This window comes from Mus pahari, chromosome 9 (genome assembly GCF_900095145.1).
Source record: "Mus pahari chromosome 9, PAHARI_EIJ_v1.1, whole genome shotgun sequence".
Taxonomy (NCBI): domain Eukaryota; kingdom Metazoa; phylum Chordata; class Mammalia; order Rodentia; family Muridae; genus Mus; species Mus pahari.
Genome location: NC_034598.1, coordinates 34,502,200 through 34,513,407, shown reverse-complemented (window position 1 = coordinate 34,513,407; position 11,208 = coordinate 34,502,200). Strand labels below are relative to the sequence as shown.

At 42.6% G+C, this 11,208-nt stretch overlaps 1 pseudogene; it reads left to right on the top strand.

Moving 5' to 3' along the window:
- Nucleotides 1-6,743: 6,743 nt before the first annotated feature.
- Nucleotides 6,744-9,404, top strand: LOC110326065 (annotated as a pseudogene).
- Nucleotides 9,405-11,208: the final 1,804 nt, after the last annotated feature.

The following is an 11,208-nucleotide window of genomic DNA, read 5'->3' as shown; positions in this document are numbered from 1 at the left end:
GGGCTGACAACTACACCAAGGGAACCCAGGAGAACACGGCGCAGTGACCAGTGTCACTGTCCCATGCAAGAGACAATGTATTCAACATCACCATTCTGTTCACTGGCAACTGTTCCGTGGTTTGGTTCTTTCCATTGCACAAGTAACAGGCACAAAACATTTGGGCAACGTTCACACTTTGAGGTCTTGAGATAAGGGTCAGTGAAAAGGGCACAGGCCAGCATTGACAAGCCACAGTTCTCTCCTTGTTGCTGTTTTTATTTAGTTGGTTGCTTGGTTGTTTCAATTCAGTAAGAAGCATCACATCACCTAAGCCTGCAAACTCTTGACCCTCTCTTCCACCAGGACCTAGCTAGCACTGTCTGAAGACGCAAGAACTGGGGGGTTTGAGGTTGTCACATGGTGCTGCAACCAGAATGATGCAATCCATTTCTCCCATCCTTCAGCTCAGACCTCTGAAGCCTAATGTAGCTTAGGGACCTCAAGAGCATCCCATTCACTCCGAGGGGTCCTGCAGAAAAGGGAAATGACACGGGAAAGGCAGCACAAACCTAAGTCAGAGTAGTTAGCTGCTGAAATGAGGAGGGGATCCATCGTGTCTACGTAAGAGACGGGTTTCTAAAGTAGGATTCCCGAAATGGCCATAAATATATGCTACATTTTGTTTATAAATATGGTCATCTTTCCTCTTGGGCCCAGAGCTTTCTGCAGGTTTCAAACGGACCCAACTCCCAGAGATGGCTTGAAACCACGAGGTTCATGTTTCTTCACAGTGGAGACCCACAGTCCTCCAGGAACTTAGCCAACAGAGACACTGACATTGAGAATTTGGAAAGGAGAATTTGAGTCCATATGTGAAATGGGATCCTAAAAGCTAACTGTCCCCATTTAAAAACCTAATAAAGGTTTGCTCCAAAACCAAGAATTTCCTGTTCTTTCTACCTCATCCACATACTGGAAATTATGAAAATATCAACTACTTTAAATGAAAGGCCTGTTTAACTTTGAGAGAGAAGACTGTAAAATGGTCAGTAAATTGGGTAGAAATGGCATATCAAGCCTAATGCTGGTCCTCACAATGTTAAAAGGAAAAATTAAATTATATGTTCTGCCTGACTAACAATAGAGGCTTCTTGCAAAAAAAGAAAAAAATCTGTTTCACTTTTGCTCAATACCATGGAATTAAGACACAAACAGAATCAGCTTAAAAGTATGTGTCATTGGGCTTCTTAGATTTGGAAATACAGATTAGAATCAGTATTACATATAAGCTTACTATTTGATATTTTAAGTCAGAGCATGTCTATACTCATAAATCCAAGTTGTGTTATATATATATTTTGGTAATGTCATGACACGTTCAATAGGTTTATCATAAATGTTGAAGAACCCCTAACAAAATTAATACTCATACATTGGCAAATACTAGTAAAATTATGTTCCAATTTTTAGAGTAAAATATACTTAGCAGGAATTAAGGAATCATGAAGAGTCTTGAGTTGGAAAATGAATTAAGAAACAGGAGTGCAGGTTGAAACGAAGCAGAAGCCTTTCATTAAGAAGGACACAGGCAGGGTGATTCCATAACGCTCCAGAAATACTACAGATGAAGGGCTGTACATTATGCGTTTGCTCACAGCCAAGGACAGGGTCCTAGCAGCACAAGGACTGATTGAGACCAGCTGCCCTTGAACATAACGGTAAAGCTGCGGTGGAGAGAGCACAGATGAGCAATCTTACTAAGCTCATCTTACTGAAATCACAGCTATCTGTAGTTAGATCCTGATATGAGCGAGAGAGAGAGAGAGAGAGAGAGAGAGAGGAGAGAGAGAGAGAGAGAGAGAGAGAGAGAGAGAGAGAGAGAGAGAGAGAGAGAGANGAGAGAGAGAGAGAGAGAGAGAGAGAGAGAGAGAGAGAGAGAGAGAGAACAGCACTTCTTATTTTCTAGGTTGAAACGGGGCCAGGAACGATGGATCAGAAATCAAAAGACTGTGTTGATCTTCTGGATGGTCTCAGTTCACTCTCCTGAACTCACATTGGATCGCTCACAACCATCTGTAACTCCAGTACCAGAGTGTCTGACACCCTCTTCTGGCCTCTTTAGGTACTGCACATATGTGTGCAAACCCATCCACAGATACACATACATAAACAGGAATAGATAAATAAAATCTTAAAGACAAAACCAAAACAGTACAATGTTACTATCCAAAAGGCATAGGTCTTCTCTTCTAATGTATAATGAGATTCAAGTGTTTAAAATTTTACCAAAAGAAATCTCTGGATCGAGGCTATGGTTATACTGTTTTTTAAATTCAATTTTAAGTGCTTCGTTTCTTTTTCTAACTCAAATAACCAGCTTAAAGGGTTAGAATGTTACGACTCCAGTTTTCAAAGAAATAGGCTACTTGGAACAGCCTAGTGCTGGAGGTTTTGGAGGGCTGAAAAATTATCAACAATGAAGGTAGCAGCTTTTCCAATGAAGGGCTCAGTCAGTTTACCAGAGTTTCCAATTGCACGCTCTCTTATAACCTTACCTAGAGACCAAATCTCAAACTTAGCACTTCTCAGCTAAAAACTGGGAGAGAGACAAAGGATCACAGACAGGGATGAAAGATCGCCACTTGGTTTTTCTGGTGTGGTCGCCTTTTAAATGCCAGTCCCCTATGGACTTCTGTGGGTCCTCTGTCACCCTAAGATCCATCCCTGATGCTTAAACATGCTCCACCCACCCTACTCAGAGTCAGTACCTGGCCACACCACAGGGAGGAAACACAGATGAGGCCATTATCTGGCAGCAGCTGGATTTGCCTTAACAGATAGGGAAATAAGGACCGTAACAGGCTGAGGAAAGGCTAGCGGAATTGTACAAAAATCGTTTTTTGTTTGTTTGTTTGTTTTTGCTTTTTTTGTTTTGTTATTGCTTTTTTTGTTTTGTTTTTGTTTTTTTGTTTTTTGTTCTTTTTTGTTTTGGTTTTTCAAGACAGGGTTTCTCTGTGTAGCCCTGGCTATCCTGGAACTCACTCTGTAGATCAGGCTGGCCTCGAACTCAGAAATCCATCTGCCTCTGTCTCCCGAGAGCTGGGATTAAAGGTGTGCGCCACCACGCCCGGCTACAAAAATCGTTCTGCTTCCTGTGGACATACAGTCAAGGATAAAACCTTCCAGGGCTCTAAAACACTGTGGACATCATATTCTCCGATGCAGAAACTGACAAGGCAGTAAGCTGGTGAAGCTTCTTTTGAGAATTGTCAGGTAAAATGAGAATTATATTGATTTTTTTACTGAGGAAAAGCTGGGGAAAAGATGATTACTTAAAAAAAATTTTTTTAGTGAGTGTGGGGTGTCCCTTGGTGACATGAATATGTGCTTTTAGTAAGCACGAGACCCAGTAATACTACCTCCTTCAAGATAAAAGGCAAAGCCAGGCGTGGTGGCACATGCCTTTAATCCCAGCACTTGGGAGGCAGAGACAAGCAGATTTCTGAGTTCGAGGCCAGCCTGGTCTACAGAGTGAGTTCCAGGACAGCCAGGGCTACACAGAGAAACCCTGTCTTGAAAAACAAAACAAAATAAAACAAAACAAGACCCTGTCATCACAGGCACCGCCGAGGGCTATCAGCAAACAGCCATTATTCTGCGTTACTTGATATGTATGGACTATATATTGGGACACTAAGTGTTTTAGAGCATAAAATAACGTTTGGATATTAAAGGAATCCGTTCCATGGCTTTTCTTTCAATGACATATGACAGTGGCAGAGGAAATAAGCCGACCATATCTCTAAGCCAGCATGGGAACTTGGACATGAAGTCACAGGGGAGGAACTGCAGACTGAAGTTTCTAGAAATGTTCTGCCCCATCTACCTCCTAGGCTCAGGGCCTCTCTGTATGGCCTCCAACGGCATCTTATATGTCCCTTCATTTCACCAAGTTACAGGTACCCCACCAAATTACAGTTCCATGTTAACAGGCTTATCTCTAGCATGCAGAAGACTGACTAGCTGGGACATATATTACTCTCCTCTTTGCTGTGACCAAATGTACCTTAAGGGGTGAAGGAGGCTTGTATAGGCTCACAGTGTGAGAATACAGCCCATTATCATAGAAAAGGCATGGCAGGGGGCTAGAGAGATGGCTCGGTAGTTAAGAGCACTGACTGCTCTTCCAGAGGTCCTGAGTTCGATTCCCAGCAACCACAGGGTGGCTCACAACCATCTGTAATGGATCTGATGCCCTCTTCTGGTATGTCTGAAGACAGCGACAGTGTACTCATACACATAAAATAAATCTTTAAAAAAAAAGAAAGAAAGAAAGAAAGAAAGAAAGAAAGAAAGAAAGAAAGAAAGAAAGAAAGAAAGAAAAATTGCAAGGTCAAGTGTCTGTTGTTATTGTGATAGAACACCGTACCATAAACAACTTGGGAAGGGAAGGGTTCATTGCAGACGATAAATCTCAGGTCATACTCCATTGCTGAGCCAAGAAAGGGCAAGAACTCAACCAGGGTAGGAACCTGGAGGCAGGAACTGATACAGAGACTGTGTGGGGTTTGGGGGTGCTTAGTGATTTGCTCCTCGTGGCTTTGCTCAGCCTGCTTTTTTTTTTTTTTATAGCACCCAGGACCAAGAGGCCAGGGGCAGCCCCACTCACAGTGCTATGGGCGCTCTCACACCAATTATCAATCAAGAAAATACACCACAGGTTTGCCCACAGGTCAGTCTGGTAGGGGCAGTTTCTCAGCTGAGGTTCCTTCTTCTCAGATGACTCCAGCTGTGTCAAGTTGACATAAAATCTAGCTAGCACAGGGATGAACTGACCCAACGGTATCTAGACAGTTGTCAACTTTGGCCAGGCATACCGAGATCTCCAGCAGTAACAGGGTAGGAAAGAGAAGCCAGAAGCCCGATAGCATCAAAAGGAACATTTCATGGCAGCACTGCTATGCCACCACATGTGGCAGATTGCAGCACTGTCTTTATTTCAAAAGGGGAGCAAGCCAGAAACGTTGTAACCTTGAAAGTCATTGGGAAGACCATTCATAAGTAGGCTTGCCTCTAAAACACAACCTCTGCCTTGCAGCTTCACTCCCAAAGCTAGAAATCTGTTGATTGCATCCAAAAGGCAAGACCCATGGGCTTCCTCACCTTCTGTATAGCTCTGACTCCTTATCTCTTGTTCATTTAGTCTGCAGAAACTTCAGTCCTGTTTTTCAACTTAATGTTGAGTCTCAAAGAACATAAATGGGCAAGCCAGAACTACAACCTGGGTCTCCAGTTCCACATCTCTGCTCTCTGCTGCACCCAGAAACCACCAGGAGACATTTATGGGAAGAAAAGGAAGGGGGAGGAGGGGGGAGGAGGTGCCTGGCTTACAGCAAATAAGCCTAACTCTAGAACGCACGGAATTACCGCCATCTCTGGCTACTTCTCAGCCTCTGGTCTGTTTCTTGATCTATTTAGTTCATCTTAACCAACAGGACTGTCTATCAAGGCACTGCGCAGAGTGAAAGTGAGTGTAAAATCAGGCTGGAGAAGAAAAGTATTGACAGTAACTATGGAGGAACATGATCAGCATGGTGTTGAAGTCAGGGAGTGCTGGTGTGCACCCCTGCCCCCATTGTGGGCTAACACTCTCCTCGTGCCGTTGTATCAGTAGAAAGAAGAGCAAACCCTTGGGTTAATGGAGGGCAGCATCTTTAAAGTCCCTTCCTTGGTTACTAGGAAATGACTGTTGATGTTCTGGAGTGAGAATACGTCACACATTTTTCTTAGCGAGAACATTCCAAGCTGTCGCAGAGACTGAAATACTCTAAAGAGAGACATCTCAGCTGCTTCTAGAGAACACAAAGAAAGTTCTACCATCCTGAGGATTGAGCTGCCAATTAAACTAAGTATTCAGTTCTCACTTTTCCTTAGCATAGAAATTCAGAGATGGGTCCTTGTCCAGGCAGAGAGACCTGTTTACAAAGCGTGAGGGCCAAACTTCCTCTCAAAAAGACTATGTAAGGTAGAAGAGACGTTTGATGTCAAAACCCTCCATGTCCCTTGATAACTTAAACGCCATTCCAGAGGCTTTAACATATAGTCAAGATCCGTTTGTTAAATAGAAATGACCATCACAACTAAGAAAGGGTTTGTGGAACTTCTGGAGACATAAAAGGCACTTGCAATAGATTTTAGAATGTCCAGTGTTGTTTGTAATGGGAAGTGACATCAGAGAATGATTTCCGGGGGAATCGAGAGCAGATTGGATGAGCTATGAAGATAGACTGAGGGTCTCCTTAGGTAAGGGGCTAGGTGAGGGTAGGAAACCTAGCCAGGGCTGTGAGAGAAAAATTAACAAAAAGCACAGGACCCCGATTAACCACAACCATTCCAAACCTGAAAATGAGGTGCAACACGCTGACAGAACAAAGAAAACTGTAGGGCAATCCTATTTATAAACAGAGGAAAAATTCCAAGTAAACATTCTTTTTGTCCTGGATCAGTTCTTCCCACAATTAATCTATGGATTCAAAGTAATCTCGCTGAAAAGAAAACTAGAGCCTTTCATGCTACACTGAGCGATTGTCCTCAAAGATTTTTTTTTAGAAGAACAGGAATAGTTAAGGTAATTTTGGTTGGTTGTTTTTCGTTCATGTTTTGCTTTGAGACAGTCTCTCACAGGTTTCCCAGGCTGGCTTCAAACTGATACTTGTCCCACCTCAGCCTCCCAAGTAATAGAACGATGGTTCTGTGCCACCATGTCCAGAACGAATAGGTAAGATGATTTTAAATAAGTCTAGATAAAGTGTCTATTGGATAGCAAGAGCACTTATAAAACACAGCATTTATGGCAACAGGAACTGGAGAGATGGCTCAGTGGTTAAGAGCACTGACTGCTCTTCTAGAGGTCCTGAGTTCAATTCCCATCAATCACATGGTGGCTCACAACCATCTGTAATGGGATCTGATGCCCTCTTCTGGAGTGTCTGAAGACAGTGACAGTGTACTCACACATATAAAACATAAATAAATCTTTAAAAAAGAAAAAAAAAAAACAGGAGAATGAAACCAGGCTAAACAACTAGTTTCAACCAGATTTTTTAAACCATGAGCAAAGAGGCTATAGACATGAGTTAGTGGTTAAATGTTGCAGACTATCTGATCACACTGTGAACTCCAAGATTGTGTTGTTTACTGAAAAAAAAAAAAAAACTGTGTCTAGTTGTGGTGTGGCTCAGCCTTAGCACACACTTTAATCCCTCTGGCAGGAATACAGACACACCCTCAGTCCTCATCTTTAATCCCAAGCAATGAAGGTAAAGTTACTTTGTAAAAGGAAGTAACTGTGTTTGAAAAATGACAAATCAGAGAAAGATTTGACAGAATAGGATACACCCAACTCTTACAAGAGCAGAGAAGCTACTTAAGAGAGCCGTGCAGAGAGAAAGGAGGAGAGACAGGAATAAGGCAGTTTTACTGGGACAGTGTTACAGAGGCAGATTGAAGACAGAACAAGCTACACACAGGTATCACTATCTTCTTGCCTCTCCAAAAGCCAATGTTTTTCATCACAAGATAAGCAAAACCCAATAATGCAGCAAGCTCCATGAGTCAAATAGCAGGCAGCCTCATCTCTTTCTAACCTTCTAAGTCATGTGTAATGTGTAATGGTTTGAATATGCTTGAACCACAGGAAACAGCACTAGTAGGAGATGTGGTCTTGTTGGAGTAGGTGTGGTTTTGTTGGGGTGGGTGTGGCCTTGTTGGAGTGGGTGTGGCCTTAATCCAGTAGGTATGGCCTTGTTGGAGGAAGTGGGTCACTACTTAGGCGGGCTTTGAGATCTTCTGACGCTCAAGCTCCGCCCAGTGTGGAATAGCCCCTCCTCCTGGCTGCCTTCTGATCAAGAAGTAGAACTCTCAGCTCCTCCAGCACCATGTCGGCCTGCATGCGGCCATGTTTCCCACCATGATGATAATGGACTGAACCTCTGAAACTGTGAGTCAGCCCCAATTAAACATTTTGCTTTTGTAAGAGTTACCTTGGTCATGTTGTCCCTTCACAGCAATGAAACCCTAACTAAGGCAGGACAGGAACTCAGACAGGAAATTCTGTACACACCAGGGGGAAAAGAATTAAATCAAATGAGAATAAATTGAATGATTTGTAGAGAATAAGACCAAGGAGTGCTAGGGAATTAAAGTACATTGAAAAACAATATCCAACTGTTTGCTGTCTGTAAGACACCCGCAGACCAAAAGAAAAAGATGGAAGTCAATACATCAAGCAAATGCCTTCTACTCAAACAAGTTGAGCCGCCTCCCACCTCCCAGCTGTGGGTCCCCGCAAAGTGAGCGAGCTTCGGACAGGATCCAGAGCAGGATTGGAGCATCCTGCACCCTCGAGGAAATGCGCTTCCTGAGGGAGAGAGCTTGGGAGGTAAGGATCCCCGCGCCCCCCCCCCCACTACGCACAAAGCTAAATCAGAAGAAAATATCAAAGAAGAAAGAAGAGATAATAAGACAGAAGAAAACAAAGACAGATGGACCATCAAGTGAGGAGAGCAATCTAGAGATTAACAGTGATGCCCCTCAAGAAACAGGAGATGGAAACGCAGAGATAACTGAGATAATGGACCAAGCAAACGAAAAGGGGCAGGGGTGGGGGTGGGGCTGCCACTGAAGCCCTAGAGGAAGGTGAGCTGTAGAAAAGCCATTGACTTGTTCACAAACTGACGCCATCAAGATAAACCCTCGCCTGGCTGTTCCACACTCCGAGAGAGTCAGTGTCTTCCTCAAATGACAGAAGCCAAATGCTTCCATCCCAAGCCTTGACAGAGCCACTGAAATAAACTCTGATTCAGCTCAGCCATACAAATGGCAAGGGAAAGTGCACAGACTCCTGGGTCACTGAGAAGCAGCAGCTCATGATCTTGCCCTTGCCTGGAAACTGGATTATGACAAGGATGCCCGTGAAATGCTGAAAGAAATCCAACCTCGGGTTCAAAACTGTGCTGAAATCAGAGGAAGGGTGAGCGAAAACGTAAAGAGGAAGAGATAAAGTAATAGGAAAAGTGTAGGAGGCTCCAGGGGAACACGAGAGAGCGCGAAGCCACCAGAAGACAATCTGGAGCTCAGTGTGGCTCTTTTCCAGGTGGTTTTCCTCGGGGAATGCCTGGTAATTTCCCTGGAGACATGCCTGGAACAGGAGGGGGCATGCCAGGACTGTCAGGAATGCCTGGACTTGCTGAAATCCTCAGTGATCAGAGAGAGGTTCTTATAGCCACTCAGGATCCTGAAGTCATGGTGGCTTTCTAGGATGTGGCCCAGAACCCAGCACATATTTATCAAGATATCAGAGCGACCCAAAGGTTATGGATCTCATCACTATACTGACAGCCATGTTTGAAAGTCAATCATAATGTCAAACAAAGCCCTTGCTGAAAGAAAAGCAGGTTAGCTCACTTACTGGGTGCTGCAATAATACAAACCAGTGGGGCGAGGGAGGTGGCTCCATGGTTAAAAACACTGACTGCTCTTCCAGGGGTCTTAAGTTCAATTCTCAGCAACCACGTGGTGTTTCACAACCACCCTCAATCCCCAAGAACAACACGGTGGCTCACAGCTATCTTTAATAGAATCCAGTGGCCTCTTCTGGTAGGCAGGTGTACGTGCAGCTGAACACTCATATACATGAGATAAATTAAAAAAACAAAACAAACGAAACAAACCAACGGTGTATCTCTGACCTCACCAGGATAATCCCTAACCTTCTGCATCAAATGCGTCTGAGACATTTTATCAAGGTTTGCCATTAGGTTATTCATTCAAATAATGTTTCCCTATTGGGAATTATAAACTTAAAACATTTTTCAACCTTAAACATATTTTTAAAAAATTTAGGATGGTGTCATTCTTACACTTTTCTTTACTAATCTTTCTGGGTTTTTCATCTGAATTACTGGGCAAGGAAGGTGAATGTGAACTAATTACTGCTCTCATGAGGGAAATAAAGATTCGTTAGTTGCAAGCAAATGAATATGTATGGATATGAATATATTTGTATATGAATACATATGTATGTATATGTATATATGTATGTGTATGTATATGTGTATATGTGAATATGAATGTATATGTATGTGTGTATATATATGTGTGTGTGTGTGTGTGTGTGTGTGTGTGTGTGTGTGTATCAAGCAAATAGAAACCAAGAACAAGCAGGGATAACTACACTCACAATTGGGAAAGTAGACCATAAATACAAGCATGAACAAATAAGACATGTGACTGTTTCTTTTTTAAGTTTTTTGTTTTTTGTTTTTGTTTTTTTTAAGTACTGTAGCTGTCTTCAGACACTCCAGAAGAGGGCATCAGATCTCATTAAAGATGGTTGTGAGCCACCATGTGATTGCTGGGATTTAAACTCGGGACCTTCAGAAGAGCAGTCAGTGTTCTTAACCATTGAGCCATCTCTCCAGCCCGTGACTGTTTCTTAATTAATTAAGAAATCAATACATAAAGGAAATTGAGCCATTATAAATGTATATGTGCTGGGCAGTGGGGGCACACGCCTTTAATCCCAGCACTTGGGAGGCAGAGGCAGGCGGATTTCTGAGTTTGAGGCCAGCCTGGTCTACAAAGTGAGTTCCAGGACAGCCAGGGCTACACAGAGAAACCCTGTCTTGAAAAAACAAAACAAACAAAACAACAACAACAACAAAATGCATATGCATGCAATATTACTGCACTTAGTTTCATTTTTAAAAGTTTAACTGGACATAAAGTAACAGATGAGTTATCTGTATACAGTGATACTGGGTGACTTCAACACCCCACCACATCAATGGATGACACATACAAAAAAATTCAACAAGAAAACTTCAGAGTTAGAGTTCACCATAGGTCGTATGAACTCAACCAGTACCTATAGAATCTTCTATCTGATAGCTGTGGAATACACAGTCTCCTCCGTAGCCTATGAAACATTCTATTAACTAGATCACATTTTGAACCATAAGGCATATCTTATCAAATACCAAAAAATACAAAAGAAGAAAGAATTCATTCTGCATAATCGTATCATAACAGGAAAAAAAACAATAGCAAGCAAAACAACAACAAACAAACAAAACCACCAAAGAGATTGAACAACTGACTCTTAAGTGATCTGTGGGGAAACTGAAAATTCCTAAAATTAAATGAGAATAGAAACAATTTAGCCAA